Raw genomic sequence first — 27385 nt, forward strand, 5'->3', positions numbered from 1 at the left:
ACTGTCAAAGCCATAAACAGTCACAGCTGTGTGGGGGAAAGCCAACTTCTTCTGTAAGTCATGGGGATGTCTTCATACAGGGACTTCCAGATGGAACCCAAACTCCTCATCAAATTTTGTACACAATATTGCCATTATTACCAATTAGATAACCAAACCTGATGGCCCACAGAGGGGTCTCTAGATCCTCAAATTATGTGTGATCTTTTTAAGTTCTACAAGTGCTCAAAAGGGTGAAAGGAGATTCCCCTATGTGGAGGCCTTTTCCCTCCTTTGCTCACATCCTGAACTATTCTTCTCCAATAGATGCTCACCGTCAGCCTTCTACTCCAGACTCTCTGCTGTCACTCCCACATCAGCAACTTGATTTCTCCCCTACAATTAATAGATCAAAAACCCAAACCTCCACTGGATCTCAGACCACTGCCCCCTTTCTGAGGTAGCAGCTACTGAGGTACCCCTCCACTCACTCACTCGTCTCTTTTCTTGTCAGAGCCCACACCAGGTCCCAACATGTCCTCTTACCAGCTAAACCAAATCTCTAATTACCTGAGGAGAACCCACATACCACTATCCAAGATGTAATGAAAATGGCCTTTAATGTTGCTTTGTCATCACTGAAAACGGTTACTAAAAATTTAAAGTCCCTCACAGGCTTTTTGGTATACTCACTCCCGTTTCCCCCTCTGTTCTACATGTTCTACTGCTCATGTTTTTGTTGCTAGGAAGATCCCAAAACCCTTGCCCATTATTCTTTTACATCTCTCCTTCCTCATTCACAGATCCAAGGAGCTGCTCTCAGCCCTGCTTCCCTGTCTTCCTCCTCTGTACCAGGCCCATGGAAAAGTCTTAACTGACCTTCTCCAGAAGTCTTCACCGTGGCTGCCTATGGGACTTTCAGGAAAAGCGTCCCTATAAAAGACTTCAGTGTACATAAACTTCCTCTTTTTGTGTTGACCTGGTCTACTTGGCAACTGACTAAAAAATCAGCACTCCTGAGATAGATACACCCTCACTAGTTTTTCACAAAATATGTGAACAAGACTCCTGGCCTTGAGCTGGGGCTTCACAGACATTGCTACATTTCTAAGATAAAGAAGTTACAAACTGGGCTCCATGGAAACAGCTGGCAGGGGGAAAAAAGAAAGGGAAGAAAAAGCTCTCCCCCTCCCAGATGTTCTTGAAAATTTAACTTGCCCAGACCTAAGGAAAAAACAGAAACAAAAACTGCTTTTTGTGAACTTCTGCAGACTGTGAACTTCTGAGCCCCTTCCCTTTCATGTTGGGTACAAAATTCTGAAACTACATAAACTTAGGTTTCAGGGGATTAATTGATTACAACAGAAGAAATGCCCTGTGAATCTGGTTGCAACCAAATAAGACTGTTTCCCTGTCTTTGGTGCTATCTTTTGTGCCTTGCCTTGTCCGTCCCTACAACAGTTTAATTCTATATACTTAAACATTGTTTATGTTTTAATGAAATTGTCAGCAGATGTGATTAAATGTGTAATGGTGCAGATGTTTCCCAGAGTGCTCTATCATGACGCAGGTTCATTTGAAGTTCAAATAGGGGGGCATACAATCCGGTTCCTCTGAAAACATATATCTCTCACCTTAGCCATTCCATTGCAAATAGGAGTTGCTGCATGGTTGGGCAGAGGAACCACTGCCGTGGTCCATGGGACACAACAAATGACCCAATTAGGAGCAGGAATATATAAAAAACTTAAAGATATTAGTAACCTCCATCACAGCTTTGCAGGAATCTTTAACCTCTCTCTCTGAAGTTGTTTTACAGAACAGTCGAGGGTTGGATCTCTTTTTCACTAGAGAAGGGGGCCTTTGTGCTGCATTGAGGGAAGAATGTTTTTTTCATTTCGACCATAATGGAGTTGTAAAATAATCTATGAGTAAATTAAAAAGATGCCTTGAAGAGACTCAAGGAGAGAGAGAGGCCCAAAAAGGGTGGTTTGAGTCTTGGTTTACACAGTCCCCCTGGTTAACTACGTTTTTATCAACTCTGGCCCGTCCAATAATAATCCTCATATTATTGCTAACTATAAAATCCTGTTTCCTCAACCATGTAATTTCTTTTCTCCAAGCTCAAATCAAGTTAAACTTATGGTAATACCCCACTAGCAAACATAGAATGTGACATCCCCCAACGATCATTTTTATGATTAAAAGTTGCCAGAAGAAGAAGTGGGGAATGAAAGGTCAATAAAATATGTACTTGTCACTTCCTGTTTTTCTGTACGCTTAACAAAACACTGTTGAAATGTTGAGAAATGTTTCCTAATCTTGTCCCAGAATGTGCTGTCCCCAACGGCCAAACTGCAGAATGTACTCCCTCACCCGGTTGAATGCAAACCACCCACTCACCCTGAACCATCAATAAACTTCCCTTTCTGCCCTCTCCAAGAAAAGTATATAAACTCTGCATAAGCTCTTCTCAGGGCTCTCTGCTCTAATTAAGTGAGCTCTGAGCCCCAGCATGTTGGACCCCAAATAAACCCTTTGCTGGTGCATGATGTATTCTCTTGGTAGTCTCTTCCTCCGATGCTCGCACGACCTTTACATGGATGATTGAATATAGAAGAGAACATCCATTAAAAACTGATAGTTGGAAGGATTAGGAAGAAGAGTGAATATAGGATTTGGAACAAAAGTTCTTTAGCAATACGGTTTCGGTTATACAGTGAATGTAAATGTCAACACAAGTTAAGAGTCAGTCACAATGATGAACAGGGGAAAATATGTAGGAAAGCAGATATCAATAGAGACATTATGAAATCAGGCTAAGTATAAAGTCAGTGAGAGGATTAGACATTTTCAACAGGGTTGAGTTTGAATACACAATCTTAGGAAGAAACAAATATGTACTCACCAATAGGACTGGCATTTGAGAGCATTAGGAAACATGACATGGATGATTGTAGTAATCCTTTCCCACTTTCCATTTAGGCTTTGGTACAATCATAAGTGTGACCTTTGTATTTTGTGTCCAGAATATTACTCTGATAAAATGTATATGTAAATCAGGTGACATGAGTATTTCTTCCACCTTTTCTGAGGGCCATATTTTGAAGATGTATAAATTAGTATTGGCGGTACAGAGAGGTGTACACTTTGTCTATGAATATAGAGATAATGTATGAATAGACCATACAGTGAATAAATAATATAACTAGTTCCACTTAAAATAATGGATTGAATTGATATCTGAAAATATATAAGAAATCTTATATTGATATACAATCATTCATTCCAACGAGTTATACATCTAATGGTAATATTAGAGTTATGTTTTCTCATGAAGGGTGTGTGAGTTTTGCTTCAAAACTGCTTATGGATTTGGAAAATATTGTGTTTGGAAAGAAGTCTCATGAAAATACCAGTCAACAAACATAGAGGAATTTATGTGTTCTGAATAGGAAGTGATTGAAACTGAAACAAATGCAAATAATTTTGCTAACTTGTGAATGAAATACATATCCGATGATATGCATAACCTGAAGAAATAGTAATGTACCAGTTTTGAATGAAAATGAACGTCAAAACATACATCATGTCCCATAGTAATCTACTTGGATTGATGTTAAACAGGGTCAGTTACTGTAGAATAATTAGGATTTGTATGCACCATTCACTGAAGTTAGTTTTCAGCACTAGAAAATAAATATGTATTTTAGGTGGATGAATTATTCTGGGAATAATCTTGTGAAAAGTTGATTATAAATCCACATACATGAATATGAGTGAATTTAGGGAGTGTAAAATAAGACATATATATTTCATATTTTGAAAAATCTGAAAAAAAAATATATATATATATATATAAATATATATATATATATATATATATATATATATATATATATACACACACACACACACACACACACACACACACACACATATACAAAAAAAACCCACAGACATTAAAAGGTAGAAATATATGCAAATCGAAATTCATTATGAAATATATATCATCCACAGATGCAAAAATATTCATTTTACTGAACATGGATTTATGTATAATATCGTTATACTAGGAAGCTTACCCATAGGTTGTATTTTCAGTTCCAACTGCGTTTAGGAGGAGTGATCTCTTCTCATAAGTTGTATCTTCCATCAGCCACCTAACAAATTGTACATGTGATACCATGTAGGAATCTATATGTGCATATAAAAATACATGTGTTGAATTGACTACAAAGAAAGGGAGACAGGAATTCACATATTGGTTTACGTTAAAAACACATGGAGAACTATTTCAATTAAAAATTGACTACATATTTAACACCTACCATTTATCATGCAAAAGGCAAGTCCAACTATACAGCATGCATCCTCTGAACTGCTTGTATTTCTATTCTGCTTGGGGTATTTTTCTACATCATTTTAGGATTATTAGTCAGAGTCTAGTAGGGTATATGTTCATGTCAGGGATTCTGTATTTCAATGGAAAATAGGAAAATGAATCCAATGAGCATGCAAATATGTGCTACACAAACATCTTCTCACTTTCATCCAGAACAAAGCCTTAACATTACCTTGGCCCCAAGTAAGACACAATGAGAGGGGAAGTGTTAGAAAATCTGTGAATATATATCTGGAATGGAAAATGCTCAGGAATTCACAAACTTGGAGGTGGTAGATGAGTTTCCAAAAGTAAGGGACAGGGTAAACTCTCCACAAACATGGAGCTCTGCTGGCCTAAAGACTTCTTGAGTAACTGCCTCTGAGGATAGGTCCTTGAAATATATGTTGTTGTCAGGAGCTCTAGCTTCCTTTTTAGTGAGACCATCAGAGCTGGATCTGCATCTATGTGACCTGGAGGACATGTTTTCTTATTTTCCAATGATCATGGTGCAGCAGTGATGAATTCTATTTTTGTAGGTAAACTATGGCCATTGGGGCAAAGTGTCTCCCCGTGTGGACTGTGAAGCCCTTTGGTCATCCTCCACTTTTCATTGTCTTTCTTGCTACTGCATAGGGAGTTTGTTATTTGTTTAACAAAATACAAGGAGTTCAACTGGGACACGGTGCTGGAGGGAGTTCTGTCACGTGTGGTGGGTCAGGGTCTGCAGGAGAATGCACCAACAGGCTTCTATCCCACAGACATTGCCCCCTTGACCATAGCCACCTGATTCTGGACATTGCCCTGAAACTTCTCCATATAACAAGATGTCTTTACATAAAAGGGACTCCTGGCTGCACCATGTCAGTCACAGGCCATTTGGAAGCCAATGGAAGATCCACATGGCCCTGCCACAGATGTTTTATTACACACCTGCACACCACTGCTCTAGGCCCACTACTCAGCAGGCTCCAACTTACTGGAATCTATGTTCTACACCATTTTCATGAAAGCCAGTCAATCAAGGCACTGTCTGGTATACTCTTGATTAGCAAAAGGACATCCACAGGTTCTCCAGTGCCACCTGGTCATGGGAAATTCAAAAATTCCCTGGTATTTATCTAGCCATTTTTCAATAATACAGTTGGAGGCTCTGTGGGTTTCAATTAATTCAGGAACCATTAAATGGTGAGGAAGCTCGTTTCAATGAAAATTCTGCAGACCTCTCACAGGCAAGGCTTCCCAAAGAGTGCCCAAATGGTCACATGAATCCAGGCCCATGATGTCTACAATGTGAGCTCCATGTGTGTATTGACTCTCACCTATGGCTGCCAAGTCCTTAAAAATAAAATCATATGATATCCTGGCAGAGATTCCCAGTGCTCTCTGCAAATCCACCCTTGGCGTAGATCTCAGTTTCCAAGGCGACTCTCATGTGTGGCCTCCTAAAATCCCAACACAATTCATGGCAATACTTCTCTGAGGTCAGTTCCAGAACTCAGTCTCTAAGGGGAATCACACCAGAGAACAAGCCCAGGTGGACCCAGTCATCTCTTCCAACCACCACACAAATGACCAAAATTAAAACCAAAATACTGCCAGATGGCCCACATCTTCTTCCATATAGGCAGTCATCATAACCTCTGACTGGAGGTTACCATGAAGGGTGCAGCCCAAGTCGGTGTCCAAAATAAGCTCCCTTCCCCCTCATTCGACTAAAGTCAGGGTGGCCTGGACACCATTCCTGTTAACCAAGAGTGATCAAATAGGCCTGCCGTTAATACTGCTCCACTTCTCCAATTTGAGGCCTACTGACTGTGAGGTGGAGATTCTTTATGTGAATTGGAGTCATGAGAATTCCCAAGCATATATGGGCTAGCCTCTTCCGGGATTTGAAGAACCCATTTGACCCAAAGGGTTCCCATTCTCACTTGATGGAGGTCAGGAACCTTTCTGAAGAAGGCTAGAGACTTCATCCACAATGACAGCAATTTTGGCCATTTTGGTTTTGGATGCACACTTTGGATCTTTCTTCAGATCCATCAAGTGCTGAGAATCTAAGCCACAGCCTCACACAGGGCCAAGAGGCTGATTCAGACACATCCCTTTCCAAAGCAATTAAGCATAGAGACACAGGTGATGCCCACTCATTTCCATTTGAAAAGTGTTTCTTCATGATTCACAAGGGGTTTGCCTGAGGCAAGAGACCTTCCTGACATTCAGGTCAACATATCAGTAGGTAAGCAAAAGGAGCAAAGCAGGGTTTCTCCCTGAGACTTGCGTGGTCACACTGATATCTGAGTTTTCTGAGATGCTCGCCATTCCCTTCAGCTATCCAGTACATGGCCATGTCACAGAGCTTGGAGGTGGTACACATCTTGGACACAAAACCATGAGCCTATTTTGGAGAGTGGGTAGAATTTATGAAGAAAACCGGAACATAGAAAAATAGCAGGTGTTGCCCATAGATAAGGCAAGCTGCAGTCCGTTGATAAATTACGCAGGATGAATGCTGGGAAGTGTTCTACAAGACAGGACACATTCATTGATGCATTCCCTTTTCTAATATCTACAACCACAGACATAGTGGGATATTCAGACATAGAAAGACTCGCCTTGCCAAAGGACTTACTAGAAACAGTTCACTCTAAACCAAACAAACCGCCTTTCCTATCCTCAGAACATGAGACAAAACCACAAACCCACATCCACACCCACAAAGGCACCTCCTTTCCCCAAGTAGGTCTGTGACTAGGCGCAGTGTCCTCAGACTGGTGGGCCATACTATGTTCCCCTGAAATGGCCTGTCCTGTCTCAGTTCTGGTCTCCTTGGCCAACTGTGTGAAGTTGTCAGGAGCCAGTATTGAGCCACTAACTGCTTTCTCAGGAAATCCCCTCTTCTGAGCTATCCTGGCATTTGGCCATCCTCACATCGGTAGGTGCCAAGAAAGACTGACTCTGTTCTTGGTAAATCCAAACAAGTGAAACCACTGGTACTGGGACTGGGACTGGCTCTGTGTTCCTGGCTTCCTGGATTCCACGTTAAGAGATTTCTATCACCAAGGGAGTGAGGTGAAGTCACTTCCTTCAGAAACTGAATGAGGACACACTGCCTTGGCAACCAATTTGTCCTAACAGTTGTTTCCAGAGTCCCATGGAGGCTGCCCATATTTCCTGTGACACTTTCACAAGTTAGAATGATATATTAACCATAGGCACCCAGGTAGAGCTCTCCACACAGGCCTGGTTTGGCCCATCTTTTTTACATTAAGAAGAGAGAGGCAGATTCAGACACAACTCTTCATCCTGACCAAGTTGTTTGGCATGGAAGAAGACTTTTGCTCACTCAGGTCTTTCATCGCTGACTATATCTTGTGCAGAGATCATTTCTGCATGGACCTTTGAGGTTCTCAGCAAGTCAAAGATCCCATACATTCCTGTATTGTAAGACCAACCCTGTTCATGCTCTTCTGTAAAGTTAGGTTGAGGGAACAGTGTATGGTTTGGATTAATAACATTTTCAATTTGGGTTAGGAATCATTCTACTGGATGAAAAATAGTATTGGGAACTGCGATATGTATAAGACTATAGAGGTGAAATATATGTATGAAAACATATATCCAAGTATTATTTGATGCCCAGAGGACATTGGGCCCTTGATTGGGATACTTAGCTTTGAATTACATTCTGCACAGATGTCTCAGATAAATCCATATACAATGGCATAGGACCATGTACCATGGTCCTATATACACATAGGTCCATATATACACTCATCATAAACTCTGGCTGGAGTTTTTGATGAGGGGCGTAGCCCTAGACAGTGTCCAAAATAAGCTACCTTGCCCCTCATTTGCCTGATATCAGGGTGGAATGGACACCCTTCCTGTGAACCAGGAGTGATCAAATAGGCCTGCCGTTAATAATACTCTGCTTCTTCAATTTGAGGGGTTCTGATTGTGGTGTTTATATTCTTTATGTGAATTGGAGTGATGATAAAAGCCAAGCACCTATGGGCTAGCCTCTGCAGGGCTTTGAAAAACTCATTTGACCCAATGTATCCCTATTCTCTCTTGATGGAGGTGAGGAACCTTACTGAAGAAGGCTAGAGACTTCATCCACAATGACAGCAATTTTGGCCATTTTGGTTTTGGATGCACACATGGGATCTTTCTTTAGATCCATCAGGTGCTGAGAATCTAACCCACTGCCTCACACAGGGCCAAGAGGCTGATTCAGACACATCCCTTTCCAAAGCAATTAAGCAAAGAGCCACAGGTGATGCCCATTTTTTTCCATTTGAAAACTGTTTTCTTCAGGCTTCAAAAAAGTTTGGTCTGAAGAAAAGACCTTCCTGACATTCAGGGAAACGGAACTATATGTAAGCAAAAGGCCCAAAGCAGGGTTTCTCAACTGAGTCTTTCCTGGTCACACTGATAACTGATTTTTCTGACATGCTGGCCATTCCCTTCAGCTATCCAGAACATGGCCATGTCACTGAGCTTGGAGGTGGTACAAAACCATGAGCCTATTCTGGAGATTGGCCAGAATTCAGGAAGAAAACAGGAACTTAGGAACATATTAGGTGTTGCCCATCCCTAAGGCAAGCCACAGTCCATTCATAAATTGGGCAGGATGAATGCTGGAAAGCATTCTACTAGACAGGGCACATCCATTGATGCATTCTCTTTTCTACTGTCTACATCAATGGACACAATGGGATACACAGACATGGAAAAACTCGCCTTGTCAAATGACTTACTAGATCAGCCCACTCCAAAACAAACAAACCTCCTTTTCTAATTATTCTCAGAACATGAGACAAAACCACAAACTCACACCCACACCCACAAAGGCATCTCCTTCCCCAAAGTAGGTCTGTGACTGTCCAGAATGTCCTCTGACTGGTGAGCCATACAATGTTACCCCAAAATGGCCTGTCCGTCTCAGATCAGATCTCGTTGGCCAACTCTGTGAAGTTGTCAGGATCCAGCAGTGAGCCACTTCCTGCTTTCTCAGGAAAGGCCCCTCTTCAGAGGTCTCCTGGCTTTTAGCCATCCTCACATCAGTAGGTGCCAAGAAAGACTGACTCTGTCATTGGTAAATCCAAATAAGTGAGGCCACCTGGACTGGGACTGGGACTGGCTTCCAGGATCCCATGTTCAGAGAGTTCCATCACCAAGGAAGTTAGGTAGGTCACTTCCATCAGGAACTGTATTAGGTCACTGCCTTGGCAACCACTTTGCCCTAACAGTTGCTTCCAAGGTTCGCATGAAATGGAGGCTGTCCCTACTTCCTGTGACACTTTCACAAGTTAGAATGGTATATCAACCATAGGCACCCAGGAACAGCTCTCTACACAGAACTGGTTTAGTCCATCTTCTCTACAATAAAACGATAGATGTTGATTCAGACATATCCCTTCATCCTGACCAGCTTGTTTGCCTTGAAAGATGACCTTTTTCTCTCTCTGGTCCTTCACAGCAGCCTACATCTTATACAGGGATAAATTCTACATGGACCTTTGAGGTTCTCAGTAGATGGAATATCCCCTCCATTCCTGTATTATAAGACCAAATCTGTACCTCCTCTTCCGTAAAGTTAGATTGAGGAAAGAGTGTATGGTTAGGGTTAATAACATGTGCAATTTGGGTTAGGAATCATTCTTCGAGATGAATAATGGTATTCTGAACCTTTGATATTTATTAGAATATATAGGTGAAATATAAGTAGGTAAACAGAAATCTACGTAAGCTTTGGAGACCAGAAGGGCATGGGGCCCTTGATTGGGATACTTAGCTTTGAATTATGTTCTGCAAAAATGTCTATAATAAATCGATATACAATGGCATAGGTCCTTGTACCTTGGATGATTGAATGTAGAAGAGAACATCCAGTCAAAAAGAGATAGTCAATAGGATTAGGAAGATACTCAATAGGTTTAGAAAGAAGAGTGAGGATAGGATTTGTACCAAAAGTTCTTTAGCAATATTGCTTCAGGTAGAGAGTGAATGTAAATGTTAGCACATGTGAAGAATCTGTCACAATGTTGAACTGGGGAAAATATGTAGGAAAGCAGATATCAATAGAGACTATAGGATATCAGGCCAATTATAAAGTGAGTGATAGGATTAGACATTTTCAACAGCCTTGAGGTTGAATATATAATCTTAGGAAGAAAGAAATATGTAGTCACCAATAGGATTGACATTTGAGAGCAATAGATGTTTTTCATAATCCATGCTCACTTTCCATTTAGGCTTTGGTAAAAACATAAGTTTGATCTTTGTAGTTTTGTCCAGAATATTACTGTGATAAAATGTATATGTAGATCAGGTGACATGAGTATTTCTTCCACCATTTCTGGGTGCAAAATTTTGAAGACATATAAATTAGTATTGGGGATACAAAGAGGTGTACGTTTGTCTATCAATATAGAGATAATGCATGAATAGACCATATGGTGAATAAATAGTATAAGTACTTCCAACTTTAAATAAAGGATTGAAATGATATCTGAAAATATACAGGAAATCTTATATTGATATAAAATCATTCATTCCAACCCGTTATACATCTAATGGTAATATTAGGGTAATGGTTTATCATAAAGAGTGAGTTTTGCTTCAAAATGATTATAGAAATCTGAAACTTTGTTGACACCTCATAAATATTGGCCTTCCTTGGTCAGATGACAATCTCTGAGGCTCTAATGGTCCCCATAAATTCTGATGTTTGTGCCAGCAAAAAAAAAAAAAATGTGAACTACCATTAGTGTGATGCTTGTCACAGTTCTGTTATCTGTAACCCCCCTTTTGTGTAACTTTCTGGGCTATAAAGCTGGACTGTAAGAAAGGTGGGGTTTCTCTCTTGTTTCTGCCATTTTGGAAGGGAGAGGCACCAGGGTGGTGGAAATAATAAGCTTGTTTTAATTTGATTTTAATTGGAGTCAGTGGTGATTTCTTGCATCCTAGTCTAAAAGGTAAACACTCCACAAACATGGAGCTCTGCTGGCCTAAAGACTTTTTGAGAAACTGCCTCTGAGGATGGGCACTTGACATATATGTTGTTGTCAGGAGCTTTTGCTTCCATTCTAATGAAACCATCAAAGCTGGGTCTGCATCTATGTGACCTGGAGGACATTGTTTCTTATTTTCCAAAGAACATGAGGCAGCAGTGCTGACTTCTCTGTTCGTAAGTAAACTGTGGCCACTGAAAGCTAATTGTCTCCGCATGTGGATTGTGAAGCCATTAGGTCATCCTCCACTTTTCATGGACTTTCTTGCTGCTGCACTGGGAGTTTGGTATTTGCTTCACGAAATGCAAGGAGTTCAACTGGGACACAGTGCTGGAGGGAGTCCTGTCACGTGTGGTGGGTAAAGGTCTGCAGGAGAATGCACCAACCAGGCTTCTATCCCACATAGATTGCCCCCTTGACCATAGCAACTTGATACTGAACATTGCCCTGAAACATCTCCATATAACAAGATGCTGTTTATGGAGAGGTTTCAGACATATAAGTGATTCCTGTCTCCACCATGTCAGCCACCAGCCATTTGGAAGTCAATGGCAGATCCACATGGCCCGACCACAGATATTTTATCACACACCTGCACACCACAGCTCTGGGCCCACTACTCAGCAGGCTCCAACATACTGGCATCTCTGTTCTACACCATTTTCATGAAACCCATTCAATCAAGGCCCTCTCTGGTATCTCATGATCAACAACAGGACATCCAAAGATTCTCCAGTGCACCTGGTCATGGGAATTTTAAGAATTTCATGGTATTTATCTAGCCATTTTTCAAGGATGAAGTTGGAGAAACTGTGGGTTTCAATACATTCAGGAACCATTAAATTTTGAGGTAGCACATTTCAAGAAATGCTCTGGAGAACTCGCAGAGGCAAGGCTTCCCAAGAGTGGCCAAAAGGACACATGAAGCCAGGCCCATGAGGTCTACAATGTTAGGTCCATGTGTGTTTTGACTCTCAACTATGGCTGCCAAGTCTATAAGAATAAAGTCATGTGATATCCTGGCTGAAATTCCCAGTGCTCTTAGGAAAGCCACCATTGGCTTAGATCTCAGTTTCCAAGGGCGACTCTCATGCATGGCCTCCTAAAATCCCAACAAAATTCATGGCAATACTTCTCTGAGGTCAGTTACATAACTCAGTCTCTAAGGGGAATGACACTAGAGTTCATGTCCAGGTGGACCCAGGCATCTCTTCTAACTACCACACAAATGACTGCTGGGAGCCATCAGCCAAGTAGGTATGACAATTTCCTTGCCAGCGTACCCCCATGTTTCTTTAGTGTAAGGAATCATGGAAATAGGACATTTTGCAGGACATTGCATGTAAGGTGACCTTGCTCAAGGACCAGGGCGGATCCATGTTTAGGGTGTTCCTGGTTTAGCATAATAGGAGATTAGGGTGTTCCCCCTTTAGAATAGGGCGGTTTAGCATAATAGGAGATTAGGGTGTTCCCCTTTAGAATAGGGCGTATCCTGCTGCTGAGTTCCTCTTGATTCTTAGGATCAGACAGTATATTTGGGAGACAGAAGCCCAGGAGTAGTGGATTTGGGCAGAGAGTGGATTTGGGCAGGAACGTGGATTTGCTAGCATGTGTAAATCTGTGCTAAATGGAGGACAATATTTGTTATGGAAGGTTGCCAATGAGGAATTTTGCACAGAGACAGCTAAGCAAAATGCAGCAGCAGGTTACCCTCAAAGAAATCTAGAAATGTTGCTAGGGAAAGGACCTTATGAGGGTCATTGGCAACAAATTGAATATGATTCTGCTATATATGCACAAATTGCTGCAGACGCAGTTAGGGCATGGAAGACTTTCCAAGGACATGGAGATTTACAAGGTCAGCTATCTAAGGTAATACAGAGAGGTAATGAACCTTACGCTGACTTTGTAGACAGGCTAATTCAAACGGCTGCCAAAATTTTTGGGGATACAGAACAAGCAATGCCATTAATAAAACAACTGGCTTATGACCAAGCAAATCATTGTTGCAGAGAGGTTATTAGATCATGGAGACATGAAGACTTAAACATATATATTAAATTATGTAGAGATATTAATGAACAAGGGCAAGTCTTGGCAGCTGCAGTACAACAGGCTTCAGATGCCAGGCCAAAAACATGCTATGATTGTGAACAAACAGGACATTTTAAAAGGAGTTGCCCCATAGGAGGAGGATTTAAAAAAACTAGGTATCAAAGAAATAGAATACCGGGTATTTGCCCACGATGCCGTAGAGGGAGACATTGGGCTAATGAATGCCATTCTCAAACTACCATAGAGGGTACTCCCTTATCAAAAAACGGACAAGGACCAGGTATTTACCCACGATATCGTGGAGAAAGGCATCAGGCTTCATTGCCAAAAAATGGACAAAGGGGCCCAATGCTCCAGGGCCCACAACCACAAATATACGGGGCAGTGGAGGAACCCAGCAACACCATCAGAGTAGTGCAAAGGACACATTGTCCATTAAATCCCTCATCAGACAAACCCGAGGGAGCAAAGGGTTAGACATCTGTGCCTCTGCCAGAGCAGTATTAACTCCAGAGATAGGAGTTCAAATCATTTCTTCAGGAATAAAAGGACCTCTTCACGAAGGGACAGTAGGCTTATTATTGGGACGTTGTTCATCTACATTAAAAGGACTTATGATAAGTCCTGGGGTAATTGATCCCGATTATGTAGGTGAAATAAAAATTATAGCTAGTTCTCCAAGAGGTATATCAGTAATTTCACCTGGAGATAGAACAGCACAGTTGTTAATAATACCCAGCCTACATAATAAATTTCCTATTTATAGTGTAAAAAAGAGGTTCCAGGGGATTAGGCTCCACAGGGGTAGATTGGGCTATGTTGTCTTTAAATTTAGATTCTCGCCCAATGTTAAAAATAAATATTCAAGGACACGACTTTAATGGGCTACTGGACACAGGTGCAGACCTTAGCATCATATCTAGTCAGGAATGGCCAAAACATTGGCCATAACAACAAGCCACTCAAACGCTTCAAGGCCTTGGAGTGGCTACGAATCCCCATAGAAGTGCAATGGTATTAGATTGGAAGGATCCTGAAGGTTGTGAGGGAACTATACAGCCATATGTATTGGATCATCTTCCTATAAATTTATGGGGACGAGATGACCTAGATCAATTAGATTTGACGTTAACAAATAACATCAATCCTAATGCGCCCACTACTAGGGCTTGACAAGGACTTTGGAAAGAAAAAAGATTAGGAAAACAAGGACAAGATATAGCAGAACCAATTCAAATAGATCAAGGAACAGACAGACATAGGTTGGATTTTCAGAAAGGGCCACTGAGACAATAAACATTACTTGGAAATCAAAAAGACCAGTGTGGGTTCCTCAGTGGCCCCTGACTAAAGAAAAGATACAAGTAGCCCATGATCTGGTCAAACAACAATTAGTGGAAGGACATATACAACCTTCCATATCTCCCCATTATACTCCCATTTAATTATAATCCCTGCTCAATCAGGGATTCCTCAATTGTCTGCTTTGCCAAAAACCTGGCATGTTTTAGCCATAGATATTAAAGATTGTTTTTTTTTTTCCAATTCCAATTCATCCCGAGGATAGTCCACGCTTTGCATTTACTATCCCTGAATTAAATCATGAAGGTCCTGATCAGAGATATGAATGGAAAGTACTCCCGCAAGGGATGGCTAACAGTACAACTATGTGTCAAATATATGTTAATAAAGCAATCCAGCCACTTAGAAATCAAAATCCTGAACTACAAATATTTCACTATATGGATGATGTATTATTGGAACATAAAGATAAAAACATATTGCTGGAATGTTATGCCACACTTACAAACTTATTAAAAAATTATAATCTAGAGATAGCAATAGATAAAGTACAATTAAATTTTCCAATTAATTATTTAGGAGTTCTATTATCCTCAACCATGGTCCATCCACCAAAAATTCAATTACGAGTAGATCAACTCAAGTCACTTAACGACTTTCAAAAGTTATTGGGAGACATAAATTAGATAAGGCCTTATCTAGGCATACCAACAGGAGAGTTGGGACCTTTATTTGATATTCCAAAAAGTCAATCAGATCCAAACTCACCTCGCATGTTAACACCTAAAGCAAGAAAGGCATTGAACATTCTTGAAACATATATGGAGAGTATACATTTGGATAGAATTGATATAAGTTTGCCTTTATTATTTATTGTACTACCAACAAAAAATATTCCTACAGGAGTATTTTGGCAAGAAGGTCCATTATTGTGGATACATTTATCTTATTCTCCTAAAACTATTCTTACTAGGTATCCTGAGGCTGTAGGACAATTAATACTCAAAGGAATAAAAGCAGCGAAGGGAGTGTTTGGAATTTTTCCCAATAAAATTATTACTCCATATACTATGGATCAAATTGATGAGTTAGCTAATGAGTTAAATACTTGGGCAATAATCATGTGTAAATCTAATGTTTGATTTGATAATCACTTACAATCTAATCCTTTGTTGTCTTTTTGGTCTAAGCATCCTGTAGTTGTTCCAAAAATGACAAGAAAAACCCCTATCATGAATGCTCCAAATATATTCACTGATGGGTAAAATAATGGTACAGCAGCAGTAGTTACCCCTGATCAAACTTTTACATTTTTAGTACCCAAACAATCAACTCAAAAGGTAGAGCTTAATGCAGTTTTACAAGCCTTTTTAATGTTTAAAGATTCTGTATTTAATTTATTTTCTGATATTCAGTATGTAGTTAATGCTATAGTATCTCTTAAAGATGCTGGTAGGATTTCCCCTTCTTCTACTGTTTTCTCTTTGTTTTCCACTATACAAAGTCTAATCTGGGACAGAAAAGATCCATTCTTTATAGGACATATTAGACCACATACAGGATTGCCTGGAGCCCTTTGTTTGGGCAATGATTTAGCAGATAAAACTACACACGACATACATATTTTCTCTACACTAGAAGAAGCTACAAATTTTCATAAAAAATTCCATGTTAATGCTAATACTTTACAAAAGCATTTTAAAATAACTAAGGAACAAGCCAGACATATAATAAAACAATGTCAAAATTGTGTGACCTTTTTACCACAAGTTAATCTTGGAGTCAATCCTAGAGGACTGACACCTAACCATATTTGGCAGATGGATGTCACACACTTGCCAGAATTTGGAAAATTAAAATATTTACATGTTACAGTTGATTCTTCTTCCGGATTTTTGATGGACTCCCTTCATGCCGGAGAAAAAACTAAAGATATTATAGCTCATTGCTTACAAAATTTTGCCTCTGTGGGCGTTCCTAAACAGTTAAAAACTGATAACGGTCCTGGCTATACCTCTACCTCTTTTAAACAATTTTGCTCATCATTTGGTATTACTCATATAACAGGAATTCCATACAATCCACAGGGACAAGGCATAGTTGAAAGAGCTCATAAAACTATTAAAACGTACTTATTAAAGCAAAAAGAGGGAATTGGAAAGGGGTATATATCCCCTAAAGATAAACTTAAAATAACGCTTTTTACTCTAAATTTTTAAATTTGGATTCATCAGGACTTAGTGCTGCGGAAAGGCATATGTATCCAAAAAATGTGCATAAGTCTAAAGTTCTTTGGAAAGATATTCTAACAGGACAATGGAAAGGTCCTGACCCAGTGATTGTCTGGAGTCGGGGCTCTGTCTGTGTGTTTCCATAGGGAGAACAGCAACCGATTTGGATTCCAGAAAGAATAACTAAAACGATTTCTACAGATCGAAAAGAAGATGATTTGACTCAAATCCATAACAGCTGATATCCAGAACTCCAGCTTGGCCATTCTTACATCTGCAACAGTGATTAACCCGGATTCTTTTTTCAACATCTATTTTATTATTGCATTTTTTCACATCATAAGGCTCTATTTTTATTTTTTGAGCTCATACAAACCTAGGTTAATGTTTTTCTGATCAGTTTTATTTTTTGACTGTGGAGTTTTTAAACATTGCAATGGAGATTTCACCTAGGTAAAGCTACTAGGCCTTTATTATTATCTTATGTGTTGTACATTTGTTTGCACATTTGTGTTTTGTGTTGTATGTCTGTGTGTGTGTATGTCCATATTTCATATATGAGGAGCGCTCATGAGAATATGGATCCGAATTATTATTTTTTATTCACGTGATTTAAATGGATTAATTTAAATTAGGTAAACAGCTGCTAAGGATTGTTTTTAAAGGAGGTTAACAGATCTGTTTGTTTACTTTCACCTTTCCTTTTCATTATATTTAATAATTCTTTTCAGGATAATGTCTTTTTAGCATCATTGCCAGAATTCCTATCTTCATCCCAATGAACATAACTCAACAAGTATGCTCAATCAAGGAGTCAACTTACTTTGGGAGGAAACGGACTTTGCGAGGAGACGGACAGATTAATAGATTCCTCCACTTTGAACTGCTTACAGAACTTGCCTAGACTATGTAACTATCGTTTGGTACAGCAAATTGTGGTAATGCTGGCGTATCTTTGCTGATGGTGTCACCAGTGATTTTTGCTGATGGTGTCACCAATGATGCAATTTTTCCTCCGTCATGAAGGCATCTTAACCACCTTCAAATTAACCTTTTAAAGCCTTTTAATTATCATCTATACTGTACTTTTAAATGAACTTTTTCACCACCTACAGCTTCACTATTTTAAACGAGGCTTAGATTCTGTTTAAATCGCTTAATGTTAGTTTACATGGCTGCCCTTCAACCAAAGGCCTTTTTTTCTCCATTAAGAAGCTTTGTCTTAATCTGCATGTACAAATACCTTTTTTCTTCCTTCTTTTTTTCTCAAGCTTTTAAAGTAAGTCTAGTTTCCTCAAAATCTTTTTAAATGGCTTTTTACAACTTTTTACTTTACCACACAGAGATTATCTCATCTAGAAACACTTCTTTTTTCCATTAACTTCTTATATTAAAATATATTTCCACATCTTGAATCTTTTTGTATCTCTTTTTTAACCGTTAACCCTTTTCATAAATTCACATTTTGAAACAACTCTTATAAAATTTCTGATTCTGACAAATTACTCCACTTTAATAGGATAAAATACTTTCATTTTTTTTTATGGTACCATGATACTATAATTGAAACCCAACTGAAACTGATTATACTCTTTGTATATAAATAACACCTGATAGAATCTTAACACTTAGTAACCTTGTTTTGGCAAAGACACAGACCAAAGCAATATTAAAACTTTTTTCCATTGACCAATTTATGAAAACACACATAATTTTTAAATATATTACCTTATCGAACTTAATAAGTAAAGAGTACTTGATTTTATATTTAGTGGTTGATATTTTAACACTTTAGCTTTGTAAATTAATTAGAACTTTGTAGAAACCAAGATCTTAGACAAATGTAGTAAACAGAATTAGCCATCTATTTCTTGAAGAAAAATCCTTCTACAGGATACCATGATGGTCCCATTGATATACTTAATAACTCGTCTTTAAAAAGCCATGGGCTACATTTTTGTATTATATCAACATATGCCCTAGCTGTTCTTGGTCTTACTGGGGGGGTGCCTGCTCCTTTCTCTAACAATTTCTCTCCCTCGGAGGTGAACAACTTCAAACTTTGAGCCAACCATTTTCCCCAGTTTGCCTGAGAAAGTTCTAGGAACAGGCAACTTGAAATAAAAACAAAATAAATCAAAAGAAAAACATACTGTTTTTTGAAATGGTCACCCATTCTCTCGCCTTCCCTCAGGGGCGAGCAATTTCACTTACCCCCAAGCTTCAGGCGTTCCACGTACAAACCACCAGATGCCGCAGTCTCTGGCTGGGCACAAATCACGAGTCTCCACATAGCTTGTAGATTCAAACAGCAATTCTTTATTCCCGAACTCACACCGGCCGTCTACAAACACATTCTGGGGAAATCCACATTCTCTGCCCAAATCCACTCTCTGCCCAAATCCACTCTCTGCCCAAATCCACTACTCCTGGGCTTCTGTCTCCCAAATATACTGTCTGACCCTAAGAACTCAAGAGGAACTCAGCAGCAGGATACGCCCTATTCTAAAGGGGAACACCCTAATCTCCTATTATGCTAAACCGCCCTATTCTGAAGGGGGAACACCCAAATCTCCTATTATACTAAACCAGGAACACCCTAAACATGGATCCGCCCTGGTCCTTGAGAAAGGTCACCTTAAATGCAATGTCCTGCAAAATGTCCTATTTCAATGAGTCCTAACACTAAAGAAACATGGGGGTACGCTGACAAGGAAATTGTCTTCTTCTAGTTTAGAGAAAATATGTATGTCATGTTTAGTTTTATCTGCAAAATCATTGCCCAAACTAAGGGCTCCAGGCAATCCTGTATGTGCTCTAATATGTCCTATAAAGAATGGATCTTTTCTGTCCCAGATTAGACTTTGTATAGTGGAAAACAAAGAGAAAACAGTAGAAGAAGGATTCCTCCACTTTGAATTGCTTACAGAACTTGCCTAGACTATGTAACAATCGTTTGGTACAGCGAATTGTGGTAATGCTGGCATATCTTTGCTGATGGTGTCACCAGTGATTTTTGCTGATGGTGTCACCAATGATGCAATTTTTCCAAAGGAACTGTCAATTGGCTTGGTGTCATGGCATTTCTGTATACTCCTTCCTTCTGCTAGTGATCGTCTAAATTTGGGGGCCAATGGCTATATGCTGGACCAGTAGTCAGTGACGGGTATGATCCAATTGCAGTGGTATCAACCTAAGACAGGAGGCTGACGCCTAAAGGTCAGTTTTCCGATGACGGGTAAGAACCATATGTTGAATTGGACAACCTACCAGGCACGGTCCTTAAGCCACATTAACCTCACTCCCCCACTGGCACCAAGGCCAAATTTGGGGGCCAACAGAGGTGAGGCAAAGAACCTCACCCCCCCCACTGGTGCATAGACCTATCCACAAGTATGGCTGTATGCTGGACCGGTAGTCAGTGACGGGTATGATCCAGTTGCAGTGGTATCAACCTATGACAGGAGGCTGACGCCTAAAGGTCAGTTTTCCAATGACGGGAAAGAACCATATGTTGAACTGGACAACCTACCAGGCACGGTCCTTAAGCCACATTACTTGTTGTTTAATCAATCAGAAGGGGGGAGATGCTGGGAGCCATCAGCCAAGTAGGTATGACAATTTCCTTGCCAGCGTACCCCCATGTTTCTTTAGTGGAATGAATCATGGAAATAGGACATTTTGCAGGACATTGCATGTAAGGTGACCTTGCTCAAGGACCAGGGCGGATCCATGTTTAGGGTGTTCTTGGTTTAGCATAATAGGAGATTAGGGTGTTCCCCCTTTAGAATAGCGCGGTTTAGCATAATAGGAGATTAGGGTGTTCCCCTTTAGAATAGGGCGTATCCTGCTGCTGAATTCCTCTTGAGTTCTTAGGGTCAGACAGTATATTTGGGAGACAGAAGCCCAGGAGTAGTGGATTTGGGCAGAGAGTGGATTTGGGCAGAGAGTGGATTTGGGCAGAGAACGTGGATTTCCCCAGAATGTGTTTGTAGATGGCCTGTGTGAGTTCGGGAATAAAGAATTGCTGTTTGAATCTACAAGCTGTGTGGAGACTCGTGATTTGTGCCCAGCCAGAGACTGCGGCATCTGACCGCAATTAAAACCAAAACAGTCCCACATGACCCTCTTCTTCTTCCATATAGACACTCATAATAACCTCTGACTAAAGTTTTCCATGAGGGGTGCAGCCTTAGACATTGTCCAAAATAAGCACCATTGCCCCTTATTTGCCTAAAGTGAGGGTGGCCTGGACACCCTTCCTGTGAACCAAGAGTGATCAAATATGCTGGCTATATAACTGCTCTGCTTCTCCTGAATGAGGCTTACTGACTGTCTGGTATAGATTCTTTATGTGAATTGGTGTCATGAGAAAACCTAAGCACATATTGGCTAGCCTCTGCAGGGTTTGAAGAACTGATTTGACCCAAAGGATCCATATTCTCACTTGATGGAGGTCAGGAAGCTAACAGAGGAAGGCGAGAACCTTCATCCACAATGACTGCTCTTTTGGCCATTTTGGTTTGGATGCACACTTGGAAACTTTCTTTAGATCCATCAGGTGCTGAGAATCTGAGCCACTGTCTCACACAGGGCCAAGAGGCTGATTCAGCCACATCCCTTTCCAAAGCAATTAAGCAAAGAGCCACAGGTGATGCCCATTCATTTCCATTTGAAAACTGTTTTCTTCAGGCTTCACAAAGGGGTGGCCTGAGGCAAAGACCTTCCTGACATTCAGGACAACAGAACAATAGGTAAGCAAAAGGCCCAAAGCAGTGTTTCTCCACTGAGACTTTACTTGTCACACTGATATCTGAGTTTTCTGAGATGCTCCCATTCCCTTCAGTTATCCAGTACATGGTCATGTCACAGAGTTTGGAGGTGGTACATATTTGGAAACAAAACCATGAGGCTATCCTGGAGAGTGGCCAGTATTCAGGAAGAAAAGAGGAACTTAGGAAGGTAGTAGGTGTTGCCCATCCATAAGGCAAGCCGCTCTCCATTCTTAAATTGGGCGGGATTAATGCTGGGTAGCTTTCTACTACACAGGACACAACCATTGATGCATTCGCTTTTCAAATGTCTACAACCACGGATACAGTGGGATACACAGACATAGAAACATTCCTGTTATCAAACGACTTTCTCGAAACATTCCAGTCCAAACAAATAAACCGCCTTTCCTACCTATTCTCAGAACCTGAGACAAAACAACACACTAACACGGACACCCACAATGTCACCTCCTTCCGCCAAGTATGTCTGTGATTATCTTGAGTGTCCTCTGACTGGTGGGCCATACTATGTTCCTCCAAAATTGCGTGTCCTGTCTCAGATCTGGTCTTTTTGGCCAACTCTTTGTAGTTGACAGGAGTCATGGTTTAGTCATTACCTGCTTTCCCAGAAAAGGGCCCTCTTCAAAGCTCTCCTGGCATTTGGCCATCATCACATAAGTAGGTACCAAGAAAGACTGACTCTGTCCTTGGTAAATCCAAACAATTGAGACCACAGGGACTGGGACTGGGCCTTGCTCTGGGTGCCTGGCTTCCCGGATCCCAAGTTCAGAGAGTTCCATCACCAAGAAAGTGTGGTAGGTCACTTCCTTCAGGAACTGAACGAGGTCACTGCCTTGGCAATCACTTTGTTCTAACAATTGCTTCCAAGGGTCCCATGAGATGGAGGCTGCCCCTACTTCATGTGACACTTTCACAAGTTAGAATGGTATATCAACCATAGGCACCCGGGAACAGCTCTCCACACAGGCCTGGATTGGTCCATTTAATCTACATTAAGAAGAGAGAGGCTGATTCAGACACATCCCTTCCTTCTGACCAGGTTGTTTGATATGGAAGTTGACATGGAGTTGACTTTTGCTCTCTCAGGTCCTTGATAGGTGAAAAGGTCGGTCAAATGTCAGAGGAAAAGACGACCAAGAGACTGTCTCATGCCACAGACAAGGGTTTTTTGGGGACCAAGCATGCTGGGGCTCAGAGCTCACTTCAGAGAAGCAAAGAGCCCCGAGAACAACTTGAGCAGGGTTTATATACAATCTTTAGAGAGGGCAGGGACTTTACATACATTCTAGCCTCCTTTAGCAAATCATCATATACCACGGAAAAATCAAATAACAACTCTAAAACATGATTAGCACATTCATTGGCGGACACACGTCGGGCAGGGGTGATTGGTCAGCCCTGAGAATTGGTATACATTTAAACTGATTGGTTGAAGCCCAGAGATGTATATGTGCTGAACTTCACGGTTTCTGTTAAGGGGTTTTTAAGTAACTAGGTGGTCAGGGAAGATTTCAACACACATCTAATGGGCAGTTCCGGGAAATGTCTTAACTGCCACAGGAATTTCAGGTTCTGAATGCAGCTTGTAAACTTTACAAAACCTGGTTCTTTACGTTTCAATCTCAATTTCTTTTATTATTTAATTTCCCACTGCGTTTTCTGACAACTTTTAATCTTAAAAATAATGAATCATAATTATTGTGGGGTCTCACATTCTATTTCTGCCAGTGGAGCGTATTTCTGTCTGATTACAATGAGTTTTACATGCCCAATCTGAGCCTGGCGAATGGTAAATATGCTATTAAGCAAACAAATTCCCACAGCTAGCAACACCATAAGGATGATCAGGGGTCCTGCTAAGGCTGATAGGAGTGTAGTTAACCAGGGGGACTGGGTAAACCATGACTCAAACCACCCTTGTTGAATCTCCCTTTCTCTCTGGTGCTCTTCAAGGCATTTTCTCAATTTACTCAAGGATTCTTTTACAACTCCAGTATGGTCAAGATAACAACAACATTCTTCTCTCAGTGCAGCCCAGAAGCTCCCCTCCCTCATGAAGAGGAGGTCTAATCTTCACCTGTTCTGTAAAACCACTTCAGAGAGAGAGGTTAAGGATTTCTGAAAAACTGTAATGCAGGTCTCTAACGTCTTCAAGTCTTGAGATATTGCTGTTTCTAATAGGGCCATTTGTTGTGACCCACGGATCATAGCAGCTGTTCCTGTACCCAATCCTGCACCAGCTCCTATCCCCAATAGGATGACTAGAGTAGGGGACACTGGCTCCCAGCAAAATCAGTTTTTTTGTCCCCCTAGTAGACCTTCAAAAGTTTCTGCATCATGATAGAGCACCCTGGGGAGTATCTGCACCAATACACAATATTTTAGAGAGCTGTCCAATACCTGAGCTGAAATGCAAGGAGTTCTGACTATGTGGAGTTCAGTACCATAAAGGTTCCTTTATTTAGTTCCCAGGGGGAGGAGTCACCTGTACTCTGGACTGGAGAAGTAGGCAAAAACGGAAACTGGGAAGTATGAGATGATAGAGGGGTTCTGGTAGATCTAGGCACTGGGTCCTCCACAGGGTTGGGCCTGTTTGCGACTTCGGAAATCAGCTGGGCACACATAAAAATCAAGACTGGCTAGTTTACACCTGGGCTGGGGGAGATGACATCCATAATTCATGGGGTAAGGTGGTCTATGTTGCCCTGGTTTGGGTTTGAGTGGGATCTCTGTGGGGTCCTCTATGTCAGGGAGATCCCAGTCAGAGAGGCCTATGGCAAGCTGACAAATGTCCGGGTGGAGAGATGGCCACCAAGTCCATAAGGGGGCTGTATGTGAAATAGACCACACTACTTGCCCAGTAGGATTTATAACTTGCCATTGTTGCTGAACAGGCTGATGGGGATTAGGACTGCTGGTGGTCAGGGGAAGAATCCATAGCCCGACCCACAAGATGGACACGCAACTTGAGAGGGTTACCAGTCTGTTCCAATTTCCAGCCGGAGTCTGGACAGGGCACAGGCTTGAGATGGGAGGCATTGATCCAGAAGTGATCCCATCCACTTTCACCACTGTAGGTGTTATAAGCAGCACCTGGTATGGTCCTTTCCAGCGGGGTTCCAGGGATGACACCTGATGCTGTCTCACGTAGACAAAGACTCCCACTTGATATCTATGTGGGGTTCCCTCATCTCCAGGCTGATAAGCAGTGGCCAACTGTTTCCACAGGTATAGCTGGGTGCTGGGTTTGTTCAAGGGCTTTAAGTCTGTCAAGCAAGGGGGTGTGAAAGGAATCATTAAGTCTCAGAGTTGGGGTTAGATCCCTTACTGGAGGAGGGGCACCATAGAGTATTTCATAAGGGGTTAAGTTACACAAAGAGGCAGAGAGGTTATTTCTTGCACGAAACAGTGCATCAGGTAGGGGCATAATCCAATTTTTTATGCCAGTCTCCAAGCTTAATTTTGTTAAGTTCTCTTTGATGGTTCTATTCATCCTTTGAACCTGTCCTGAGCTCTGGGGTCTATAAGCCCAATGTAACTTCCAATTAATCCCCAGGGTTCTGGTGAATCCCTGACTTACCTGGGCTTCGAATGCTGGTCTGTTATCGGACCCTAGTACCTTAGGCAGGCCGAACCTTGGAAAATGTCTTCTAGGATTTTTTTGACCACTTTTTGTTCTCCCCGGTGTGGAAAAAGTTAAAAGAGTCACTCCGTTTAGGGCTGCCAATTAAGCTTCCTCATCTGCCCTTCTGTTTCCAACCACCACGGGGTCGTTTCCCTTCTGGTGCCCTGGACAGTGCACTATAGCTGGGTCCTTAGGGCCCTGCACTGCTGAGAGAAGTTGGAGGATCTCATCTTTGTTCTTTATTTCTTTCCCAGCGGAGGTTAATAGCCGCCTTTGCTGGTAAGTAGCCCCCTGCACATTTGCAGTGACAAATGCATAACAGCTATCAGTGTATATGGTGGCCCTTTTGCCTGTTGCTAGTTCCAATGGTTTCGTAAGGGCAATCAGTTCTGCTTTTTGGGCTGATGTCCCTTCTGGGAGACCAGAGGACCAGATGACATTAGTTTCGCTAACTATTGCTGCTCCAGCCCGCTGCTTACCGTCTTGGAGGAAGCTGGTTCCCTCCGTAAACCATAGGACTTCAGGGCGAGGAAGTGGCTGATCCTTCAAGTCTCGTCGTATGCTGGTTTCCTCTGCCAGTATGTGTTGACACTCATGAGCGATGGGTCCTGATGATACTTCTGGCAGCAGTGTAGCCGGGTTGAGTGGAGCAGGGGGTCCCAACATTATTCTGTCTTTGTCAAGCAAGAGCCTCTGGTAGTGGTTTATTCTGAAGTTTGATAGCCACCTCTCTGGAGGCTTACAGATGATTCTCTCCAGGGCATGGGGGGCTATAATGGTTAGCTTTTGTCCCAAGTTTATATACGAGCATCTTTTATTAGAAGGGCTGCCGCTGTTATAGCTCTTAAGCAATGGAGCCACCCGCTAGCCAATGGGTCCAGTTTTTTTTGATAAGAATGCTACCGGCCTTCTCCAAGGTCCCAAAGTCTGAGTGAGCACTCCCAGTGCTATTCCTTTCTTTTCCTTGATGTAGAGAGTGAAGGGTTTTTCTACATCTGGGAGTGCTAAGGCCGGAGCAGATAGCAGCACCTTTTTTTGACATTATAAAAAGCTTGTTCGTGCTCAGGGTTCCATTGGAAGTAGGCATCCCCCTTTATCAGCGGGTATAAAGGGGCAGCCAGAGATGCAAACCCAGGAATCCATAACCTGCAAAAGTCGGCAGTCCCAAGAAACTCTCTGAGTTGTCTCTTATTATATGGGGGTGGTATCTGCACAACAGTTTGTTTTCTGCGCTCAGTGAGCCATCGTTTGCCACCCCTAAGAGAATAACCAAGGAAGATTACTTCTTGCTGACAAATTTGGACCTTATGGCAGAAGCCCTATATCCAAGCCGAGCAAGCTCAGATAATAGTGCTTGGGCCCCAGACTCATAGTTCTCCTTGGTGTCGGCTGACAGTAGGAGATCATCCACATATTGGAGTAGGGTGACTTCGGGGTGTGCAGTTCTGAAGTCGTTGAAGTCCCTGTTCAGGGCTTCATCAAAGAGAGTGGGGGAGTACTTGAACCCCTGTGGGAGTCTAGTCCAGGTTACTTGGCCAGAAGTTCCAGTTTCTGGGTCTATCTACTTGAAAGCAAACAGGAACTGACTGTCCTTATGTAGGTGGAAAGCAGAAGTAAGCATCTTTTAAGTCCAGCACAGTGTACCGTTACCGCTCCAGATTCAGAGTGCTAAGCAAATTATATGGAGTGGGTACTGTGGGGTGAATGTCCTGCACTCTGTTGTTGATCTCTCTTAGGTCTTGAACAGGACGGTAGTCCCCAGTTCCTGGCTTTCCTACTGGTAGCAGGGGGGTATTCCTGGCTGATTGACAGGGCCTTAGGATACCAAGAGCCAGGTATTCCTGAATATGGCGCCTTATCCCATCCTTAGCTTCTTTGCTTAGAGGATATTGTTTAGCACTGATTAGAGAGACAGAGGCTTTTAATTCTACTACTATTGGAGGTTGTTTTATGGCTAGACCTAATCCAGCAGTTTCTGCCCAGGTATTAGGATA

The sequence above is a fragment of the Callospermophilus lateralis genome, chromosome 12 (genome assembly GCF_048772815.1).
Source record: "Callospermophilus lateralis isolate mCalLat2 chromosome 12, mCalLat2.hap1, whole genome shotgun sequence".
NCBI lineage: Eukaryota > Metazoa > Chordata > Mammalia > Rodentia > Sciuridae > Callospermophilus > Callospermophilus lateralis.